Source organism: Peromyscus eremicus, chromosome 2 (genome assembly GCF_949786415.1).
Source record: "Peromyscus eremicus chromosome 2, PerEre_H2_v1, whole genome shotgun sequence".
NCBI classification, from domain to species: Eukaryota; Metazoa; Chordata; class Mammalia; order Rodentia; family Cricetidae; genus Peromyscus; species Peromyscus eremicus.
This window is the reverse complement of record NC_081417.1, coordinates 132,416,940-132,427,849: the sequence shown is the minus strand read 5'-3', so window position 1 is coordinate 132,427,849 and position 10,910 is coordinate 132,416,940. Positions and strand designations below refer to the sequence as shown.

The following is a 10,910-nucleotide window of genomic DNA, read 5'->3' as shown; positions in this document are numbered from 1 at the left end:
AGTAGTCTCCCCTCATTAAAGGTTCTGTATATCAAAGCACAGATGAGTGCTCTTGGAAGGTGTCCTCACCCACACTGCTGGATGGGTTTTTGTCAACTTGACACAAACCACAGTCACATGGGAAGAGGGAACCTCAATTGAGGAATTAGACTGGCCTGTGAGCATGTCTATGGGGGACATTTTCCTTTTTTTAAAAAAATTTTTATTAATGACTGATTTGGGAGGACCCAGCCCACTGTAGGTTGTGTGATCCTTGGGCAGGTGGTCCTGGGTTATATAACAAATCAAGCTGAGCTAGCCATGGAGAGCAAGCCAGTTAGCAGCATCATATTCCACATGAAGCCTCTGGCCCTGCAGATGACAGCAGGCCACTTGTGTGCTCCCATGGCAACTCCTACCTCAGTTTCCCATAGGAAAATGCCAGAGGCTGGCATTAAGGAGTCTAGTGCTTGAGTGTGAGAATGCTGAGCCTGTGAATACTCAGAGTGGGTGTACCCCACCCACATCCCTGACTTGACAGGCACCACTTGGGGTAAGAACTTGAGGTATTGAACATGACTGACTTGTTCCCCAGATGCCAAGAAGGGTCACATCTACCTTGTTCAGCGTCATAAATGCCCAGTACCTGCCTCGGTGCAAATAGTTTTGCCAGACTTTTAAAACACACATACCCTCTATTTCCTGTTCTCAAGAGGGTCCACGGTGGTACTCTGCCTTGGTGGCCACTAGCTATCAGGCCATTTAATTCAACTTAATTTACTTTTTCTCTCTCTCTTAATGTATTTGAGAATTTTGTATATGAATATATTTCGATCAAATCCACCTCCTGCTCTCTCTTCCCCAACTCTTCCCACAGTCCCCTCCCAAATTCATGTACTCCTTTGAAAACCCAGAGCCCAGTTAGTACACCATACACATGAGTTATATTAAGCTGCTAGTGTCCTGGGTGTTCCCTCCCCACAAGATAGTGTCAGCAGGCTACTGGGGGAGAAACAACATCAGCCGTCTTATTGAGCTGTGGACCCTGTGAGCTACCGTAACAACCAGCCTGTTGGTGAAATAGTGACATGAATGTTTTGGGAGTAATCAACCGCTTTCTGATTGGATTTAATACTTGCTCCACAGGGTGAAATTCATGCTTGGTACTGTTAATAGGGCCAAGAACCCATGTCAGGTCATAGGCCCTTGTGGATAACTTCCTACCTTTATCCAGGCAAATGGACACAGTATTAAACTGCACCCTAAATACTTATTTTTATACCCATAAGTTAGTGCAACTCTCAACATTCATCAAAGAGGTTTCTCTTTGCAGTGGGTGGCAATTAATACAGAGACTCACAACCGATCAGAATGCAGAGAATGTGAGGCTGTGGAGCGTTCATCTCTAAATGGGGGATCCATATCACATCCCTCCTCCTCCCTGCAAGGCTTAGGGATCATTGCAGAAGAAGGGATAGAAAGATTGTAAATCAGCTTGATTTAAATTCAATCTAAATCCCAGTGTTTCAGTCACAGTGGCCACATGCCCAGAGGCGTAAGTACAGGAGACTTCTGTCACCACAGAAGGGTCCAGAGTGCAGTGCCTTGGCAAGCTGCCCAGTGCCTCTGTTTGCATCTCTGCATCAGCTGCCACAGTTCCCAGGCTTTTACACTTGTTCCCAAAGAGCCTAGACTGGATTGGAAGGTGCCCCAACATCACATGCACCCAGAACCTCAGACTATGACCTTATTTGAAAACAGAGGCCTTGCAGATATAATTGATTAAAGTAAAGTGACCCTGGAGAGGGATTGGTCCCAGTCCAATATGACTGTGCCCTTGTAATATAAAGAGAAGTCACACATGTAGATACACAGACAGAGAAAGAGAAAGCTTGTGACCAAAGAGACAGTGATGTGTCTACAAGCTAAGGACCAAGAAGGATGGACAGAAGTTACCAGAAGCTACCAAGAGGTCTGGGAGGACCCTTCTCTAGACTCATTGTAAGGAGCAGGGCCCCACCTGATTTCAGACTTCTGGCTTCTGAAGATGTGATAGACTAAATTGTCATTATAATTGCTCCCCCCCCCCTTATGAAAATTTGTTGCATTAGTTTCAGGGTACAACGTAGGGCTAGGCCCCAGGATCTCCATGTTTTCCTCCAACTTTCTCTCCCTTGAAGGTATCCTGGGCCTGGGATGTTAACTAATATACTGTAGATATTAATCTCTAGGCATCGAAAACCACAGAAGCCAATGGGTCTCTGGCTGCCCTGCCCAACTGCTAGGTGGAACACTGACCCTGGAGGGAACCAGGCTTGCTGAACTGGCAAGATTGCCCAAGGAGGAGTCAGGAGAGTCCAGAAGAGCCTGCAAATCCTGCCACTTTCTCTCCTTTCCCTGCTGAGACAGAACCAATGGTTCCCAGAAAGAGACACACCCCAAGCGGTCCAGGGAGTGGTAACACAGAGGAGGCTGATAGCTGAGTTTATTAGCTTGCTAAATCAAGGGCTCTCGTGGTGCAGGAAGGGGCTGAGACATCCACCTACATACTAGTGATAGTTCATGGATATGACCGGATCTATGCTGAACAGCAGAGCCAGCTCTCGTTGCCACCTACAAACTACCAATTCCGGGGCCCACACAGTAGACCTGTGCACAGCAGCCTTAGGATGAAGGCTGTAGTACAATCTATTCAGGTGCCTTATTCCTAAAAACATACCCAGAATTTTCCCTCTCAAAGGCCTTCCTACCCAACTCCCCCTGGGATCCCACCACAGCTCCAAACAGACAGCAAACATCTGGGAATTTAAGTTTCATTGAATGGATTCTTTAAGGAAGCAGCCCGCAGGGGCTTTCACAACACATCATAAATAGGGCAAAGCCCCTGAGCTGAACACCGCGCCCGGCCTTCCCTAGCAGCGTGCTCTGTCCCCACAGCACCAAGTCGCCCTGTGCTGTGGTTTGCATGTGAAAAGTCCCCCATATGTTTGTGTGTTTGAGTATCTAGTCCTCAGCTGGTGGTGCTGATGCAAGGTTGTGAACCACTGGGGTTGGGCTTTAGGGTTTGATAGTCAGGCTCCACTTCCTGTCTGTCCTCTGCTTCCTTCCTGTAGACACAATATGACTAGGTGCCTTGCCCTCCGGATGCCGAGCTTTCCCCGCCGTGACCTCAGTTTGTGAACAGAAATAAATCCTTTTTCTTTAAGCTGTTCCTTGTCAGATAGTTGGCCCCAACAATAAGAAAGATAACCAGCATGCCCTTCCCACTGCCTCTGCCTTGCCTTCAGCCATCTTCTACAAAGTTCATCAGCATCCCGCCTCCCCCTTTATTCTGACGGTCTTTGAGACAGGGTTTCTCTGTGTTGCCCAGGCTGGCCTTGAACTTGCCATCCTCTTTCCAAGTGCTAGATTATAGAGTGTGAGCCACAGTCCTTGTGGCTGCCATTTTAAAATGGGAAAGTAGACAGTTGCTGCTCTTCCTGAAGTCGGGGGAAAGTAGGCCAACAGCTGCTCCCTTTCTTCATGTCCCTTTCCAGCTGCACAAACAAGTTACCCCACACTCTGAGCCTTGATCTCCTCACATGGAAATGAAGGATCTGGTGGGAACTTTCACCTAGCACCTAGTGAGGTCAGTATCTAATGGGGTTGAGAATTTGGTGTATCCCACTGTCCTATGTTAGCTGTTAATGACAGTCAGCCATGTGCCTGGTATACAGTTAGCACTCAATAAACAAGAAATCGCGTTGTCGCTTCTCAAGTAATACCAAGCAAAGCCAGACTCCCAGTATCATAAAAATCTACTATTAAAAGATCAGTGTCCTTGTGGTATGGGCCTGTAATCCCAGCCACGCTAGAGGCTAACACAGGAGGGTCACAGGTTCAAGGCCAGCTTGAGCCACAAACTGAGTTCAAAGCCAATCTGAGAAATTTTACAGAGAATCTGCCTCAAAATCCACAAGAAAGTAAAGAGAAGACTGGGAGTGTGGCTTGGTGGTAAAATATGTGCCTAGCATAAGTAAGACCCAGGGTTCGATCCCTGGTATCACAAAACACTACCACCAAAAGGGATTATAACAGATGTAACCTTGCAACTGCCCACTCTGCGGACGTTTCTCAGGTAAGGGGACCCAGGCAAGACTGTGTCTGCATACCCACAAAGGATCCACAGTGCAGGCTGGCCCATCCGTCCCCTGCTGCGCCATTGCAGGCCTCCACAAAAGCCCCTTGCTTCATTTCTATGGGAGGGCTGACCAATCCATTTGCGCTGTCATGCTGCCCTCATCCCCCCCACCCCTTTCAGGAAGTCAAAGTGGAAAATCTCTAAGAACCCCAGCAAGCTCCCAAACCTCAGACTCACTGAGAACGTGGAAAGAGCCCAACACGAGTCCATCCATCTTCCTTCCCAAGAGAGAAGACTCCTGATCTGATCCTGGCATGTTCAAATGCCCTTCCATTTGCTTTTAGGTTTTCCAATCGGGTGGCAGTGTCAGCCCTGCCTTCCTTGGTAGAGTGTCAGGAAGGCACTAAGACCAGCCGACTCGTCATCTGCCACTAGATCTAAGCGCCTGGCACGGGTCTGTAATGAGAGCAGGCTCAGTCTCTGCAGCTTTCCAGAATGGGGCTTCACTGGAGAGATGTGTTTTTGTTTCAAAGAAAAGATATGTTTTTTTCTTTACACTCAAAAGCATTCACCCTGGAAATTGCTGCTGTAGAGACAGGAAAGCAGGAGCAAGTTCCCATCCCTCCTGAGCACTTCAAGACCTTCCGTGTGAAGCTCTAAGAAGGGCAGCACAGCCACAGCAAGTCCCCAAACTTCACAGCATATGTGCCTTTCCACCACGGATCTACTCCATAGCACATTGTTAAAGTGATAATTAGTGATAGACTTGCCATGAATATTCCCGATAAAATCTCTCTCCACAACAACAGTTGATGGAGACAATGGGCATCACAGGAAATGGAAGAGGGAATGAAGGGACTTGTGTGTGTGTGTGTGTGTGTGTGTGTGTGTGTGTGTGTGTGTGTGTGTCTGTGTCTGTGTCTGTGTGTAGAGCATAAATCAGATGTTGATTTTAATAAATTTAAATAAATTTGATTTTAATAAATAATAAATAATAAATGAAGCATCCAGGATGTCAGTGGCAGGTGCAGGGTACATGCATTTCCTCAAAAATCCTCAGGGAGCCCAGTCCTGCCCCCATAAACCCCAATGAGAAAAAAGAGGTCCAATTCTGGAAGTTTCCCTTCTGTTGCTCTGTGAATAGCACTTAAGGTTGCTTAAAGATGGAAGGTCAAGGACACAGAGTCATGGAGGCAAGTGCGGAGGGATAGGCCAGGGTAGTAACAAGCAAGCTCCCTCGACCCCCTGAAAGAAAATGAGAAAAGGTTTTGATATGGGGGTAGCATGTCTCCCTGCAAAGATATTTGCAAATGCTCCTCACAGCCCCTTTCATACTCCCAGGGATGCAATAGTAGGATCTGAAGATCCTGGCATTCAAGCAGGAGATAGAAAAAGAGAAATAGAAATTTTGAAGGCTGGAAAGGAAAGGAAGGGCAACCACAGGCACTTTGTCTGCAGACGAAGAGTGAGCTACAGACCCAAGAACATAGAGTAAGCCAGCACCCTAGGATACCAAGCAGAGAAAGCCAAGAGCAGAATCCCTATGTCCTTGTGTTTGCACAGGTGTCAGGACAGGGCTGAGCCCTTCTGGATGGGAGGGAACACGACATAAGTATCAGGACATGCTGTCATCACACAGAGTCCCCTTTCCCACATCCCAGTGATATCAGATAGCCAGTACCATTTCCTGTCCTAACTGCTCCTTGCTCATAAGGCTTGAAGGCCGCCGTGCCAGAGACAGCCCTAAAGCCAACTCAATACACAGTCCTCATTCTTCAAGTGAAGAAGCCAAGAACCAGAGAGGAGAGGAATGGTGCATCCTATGTAAAAGGCTTGAAAACAGGTGACAGGACCTCAGCAGGACCCACAAGTCTCAAGTTGCCTGCCTCCTAGAAAATGGGTCCCTTTTCTTTGCTTGTTGGAGTAAACTACCACCCAAAATGCAAAACTATTTTGGAGAGGCTAAGATACAGCATCAGGATCAAACTTTAGAGAAAGGAAAAACTAACAATCAACACAGGTCATCCTAGATGGAACCAAACAGTAAGACCCTGGATCCTGGAAGGACCAGCCATGGCAGAGTCACCAGGAACCATCTGCACAGAGGGCTGCTGGGACCTCCATGCCTCAAAATCTATGTGGGTCCCTTGCACTGCTGGTTCTTTGGGCATCCCAGGCTCACCCTCTTGCTCACCACAGGCTCACCTTCAAGCCTCTGCTCCTACACCTCTTCAGTGAGGCCTTTCCCAAGCATCCAGTGGAAGACTGCCTCAGCACCCTCCCTCCTACGCCCTACTTGACTTTCCCCACAGCACTCACTGCTTGGGCTTTCTATCACTTACTTACTGATTATTTTTATCATCTATCACTTTCCATTTTCAAATAATCCGCACACAGACAAGGAGTTTGTGTTCACTCCTGTGTTGCCAGGGGGTTGGCTAGTATCTAACACACAACAAATGCTCAATAAATACCAATTGGACAAATGAATGAAACTTCCCTCCACTCTTTCAGTAATACCTACCTATTCGCCCCATACACACACACACACACACACACACACACACACACAAACACACACACACTCACACACATGCACATACACACTTTCACACATGCACACATACTCATACAATTCATACACACACAAATGGACACACATGCACATGCATAGTCATACACACATGTGCATACACACACATATACACACACACTCACACTCACACACACACATGCACACTTTCACACATGCACACATACTCATACACATTCATACACACACAAATGGACACACATGCATAGTCACACACACATGTGCATACACACACACACACACACACACACACACACACACACACACACACACATCTGTCCTCCTTTCTCTTCTTTTTCACCTGTACCCAGCCTTCCATTCCCATTAACAAGTATGCGTTGGGCTAAAATTAAGACATTCAGTAACAACACTGCCAAAACTCCCATTAAAAACATATTTCATACATGTATAGTTTTATAAGCAGAAAATGTTCTAGAATAACATGCAAGACATTGAGGCCACTGGATGTCTCCAGGAAACAATGGACACTTTAGTCTGTACGCTACATACGGACTGAGTTTTGATTTACGTGACTGTAATTACCTATTCAACATGTTTAATTAAATGTAAAATTAGGGAAAAACTTAAAACTAGCATAGGCCTTGGCTCTCATCCCAAACACCATCCTACTACAAACGTTTTTCAGGGTGGCAGCCCCTAGAACATGCCTGGGCTGGTGGATTGGGTGACAAAGCAACTGGGATGGTGAGATGGGGTGACAATTCTTTTCTGGTCCTAAAATTGTCTGAAATGTGACTGTTCCTTCTATAATGAGGCATCTGAGAAAGTTTCCGTCAGGCAGAAGGATATGAATTAATGTAAATTTCCACATACATAAAACATGGCGACTTCGTCTCGGCTCATGAATCCCTTTACCTTTCTTCATGCTCACTGCCACATGGGGCTTGTGTGGAACAGATTTCAGAAGTCCCAGAAGACCGTGGGGCTTGCTGGTGTGCAAACGAGGGGGCACAGGCAATGTCTTTGAGAAGGTAGGAGCCAGTGAGGTCACCCATGAGCAAGAAATTATCACAATCTAGAGTGCACTCAGATATATAATCATGGGGTGTGGCCAGTGGGCCACATGATTTTTATAGTTTTCTTCTGAGACTTTCTAACTATTCCAGATTTTCTACCAGAGCCTGACTATAATCTTATGTTTTCCCTTTGTTTACTCTGCCAGGTAAATGTTACCAGGCTGGTGAAATGAAGTGATGCTTCTTTTCTCTAGGCCCCAAATGTTCTAAAATGTGCCTGTTGCTTCTCTAGGTCTTCCTGAAGGTAGAGGACCTATTATTAATCTATCTCTATCTTCTTGGCCTGTAGCCTGGCACCCTGGAACAGTGGATGCTCCTTAAGTAGGGAATGAGTAAAGACTATTTCTCAGTACCCAGTGAAGAATTATATAGCATCCCCAGATATCACCCCCAAAGACAGTGGCATACCCCCATTCTCCCTCCCTTTACTGTTATCCATAGGCTATCTCTGCTCTGGGTGAGGCAAAGAAAGCCAGAGTTAGCCATGTGAAGGTTGATAGAGGGCTCTGAGGAGGGCATGAGACACTGTTATATTTGGATACATAAATGTGACATACTCTATATGCTATGTGATGCTGTAAAAACATACAAGTCAATGGCTGGCTCATCACTGAATTAAGCAAATGGGGGTATTTTTTCCCTTGTTTATCTATATTCCTGGTGTCTTTGTAATAATCAAAATGCATGGATTTGCAATAATCAAAAGTAACCAAATTTTGTTTAATTGAAAAAAGTAAAGTACAGCTGTCCTGGATAAGACAGACAAAAGGTAAGGCTGAGAGTTATGGGTAGGAGACAGGCAGAACGTGAGCGGAGGGTTGGCGACCTTCTGCCTAGGTGGGGCCAGGCTCCAGCCTCCCAGCAGACTAAGGTTCTTCCTCCAACCACATCTTCTCCCTCTTCGGGCCAGCCAAACGGCAGGAGCTGACAGAGTCACATGCGGGATGTGTGAGGCAGGGAGAACGGTACCGAACCGCTGAGGGAGAGACTCACTGACCAAGCCAGGCAGCATCTGCCAGAAGTGGACCCTGGCTTACACATGACAAAGGTGTAACATACATTTGGCAGCTTCTGGGAAGTAGGAATGTCTCAGAATGCTTCTATCTGAAATGCCCCAGTGCTGGGCATAATGAGTGAATCCAGAATATGGAAGAGAAAACAGGCACTTCCTCCCAAGGAAGGTTAAGCAGGATGTTGGCAGCTGAGGCAGGACTCCAGGCTTATGGTGAAGAATGGCATCCAGATGTGATGGGATCTGACAAGGAGGAGACCTCTTCTCACAATACCTATTAGCACAACTGATCATAAGTCAACATGCCATCCTCTCTGGCTTTTTTTCCGGCAGTTTTGGGATACATGCTGCTACTCTGGCTTCTCTGGTTCTTGTGCCAGGTTTTGCAAAGTGGGAAAGACTCTGCTGTGCTATTCTCCATTTGATGGGTCTTGGATGGGCAGCCCAGGTGCTGATGTCCATGACATGTCACTGCAAACAGGGAGAACATTTATCAGAATGGAACTTCACTGTCCTATTCCCATCATGTCATGATGGGCACAAATGGGGAAAGGGGATGAGTGAGAGGTAGACAGGATGGTGTACACACAGTGAACAAGGGCAGAAGGCTTGATGGGATGGCAGGAGGAAGGACACACAACAGACCCAGGAAGGACTTGGATTATCAGAGACAGCATACAGAAAAGGGCAGAAGTCATGCATAGACAGGAAGGCCAGCCTGGGCTGGTTCACACAGATTCCTGGCCATGGCCATGTCACCTTCTGCTTTGCCCATCTGCCTCTTAGTCTCTGCCTCCTGGTCCAGAAGGGCCCCTCCCCCAGCCCTGCCTCCCCATCCCCTCCTCCTAATGGCCCTCCACTAAGCATATCAGAGAAATTAACTTACTTCTACCACTTGGGCCAGTGTGTCTTGTCCAGCTTTCCTGGGGCTTCTGGCAGCGTGTGCCTTGGTGATCACTGCTCCCCCTGAGCTCAACATCTCAGTCTCTGGCTGTGCTGGAATCTGCCTCTGTAACTTCTTTTCTGTTCTTCAGGGAGGTGGCAGGGTGTTTTGTCCCTCGGCTGGACAAGATGCAGCAGGAGTGAGCAACGCAGGGCCAAATCCGAGACACCAGACTGAGAGGGACAGGAAGGGAAACACGGGGCAGTGCTAGGTGATCTGGACCACCGATCACCTCATTCTAGTTCATGAATGGACAGCTAGATGAGGGACACCAGATGGACCAGAACTGCAAAGCCGGTGTGCAACCAGGTTACCTTCCGTGGAAGGCTGAGCCCTTTTAGCACATTGATCTTTGTTAACACGGGTGCTAGCAGATCCTCTTCCTGGTACAGGCTCATGCTTTAAAACACATCAAAATTAGTCAGAGTCCAAAAGCTGATCTGCTTTGTCAGTCTCCCATGGCAGCAAATCTAGAAGCACTTCTGGGAAGCTCCTAGAATGGGCCACCCTCTTGCTAAGGCTTCCCTCCAAGAGATACCCACTTGGAATGCCCACTCCATCAGGGACGTATTCCAGTGGGTGGGGCATAGCACTAAGTAGGATCACCTGAATCAACTCCAGATGGGTCAGGCACTTTGTTTTGCATTATAGCAAGGAATGTGCAAAGCCAAGCTGGATAAACATCTTACTGCCACAACCATGAGCCACAACCATGATAGTAACTGCAATGTAAGAATCCACCCTGGAGCCCACAGCTTGAAGAACACGCCCTGCTAGAGTATACCTAGACATTTGCATACTTCAGAACCACCTGGAAGCCTTATTAAAACACAAATCTTAGGCTACATCCCAGTACCCCTGACTTGATAGGACTAAAAATAATTTACATTTCTAACAGGTGCTATAGCTGTGTCCAGAGGTCCGTACCAAGAGAGTTCAATGGTATCACCTATTTAACATGAAATCTACCACTACTAACTCATCTGTCTATCTATCTATCTATCTATCTATCTATCTATCTATCTACCTACCTACTTACCTATCTATCTACCTATCTACCTACCTACCTACCTACTTTCTTTTTCTCTGTCAACCAGCACTCAAAACTCACCCAAAGTAGAGGCAGAAAAAACTACAACACAAAGAAAACTTTTAGCCAATGTTACACATTCATTATAAGAGAAAGAAAAAGGAAAGCCTTAATGTTCCTTGAATCTACCTACTTC

General features: G+C 46.8%; 1 long non-coding RNA gene across 2 annotated transcripts in view; it reads right to left on the bottom strand.

Annotated features, from left to right (window-relative positions):
• Nucleotides 1-8,418: 8,418 nt before the first annotated feature.
• Nucleotides 8,419-10,910, bottom strand: part of LOC131903982 (uncharacterized) — a 143,042-nt gene continuing 140,550 nt past the window's right edge. For both annotated transcript variants that reach the window (XR_009377645.1, XR_009377644.1), the window contains 2 exons: nucleotides 9,628-9,857; nucleotides 8,419-9,212 (listed from right to left, as the gene is read on the bottom strand). This is a non-coding gene — a long non-coding RNA (uncharacterized LOC131903982). The remainder of the gene's footprint in view (nucleotides 9,213-9,627; nucleotides 9,858-10,910) is intronic.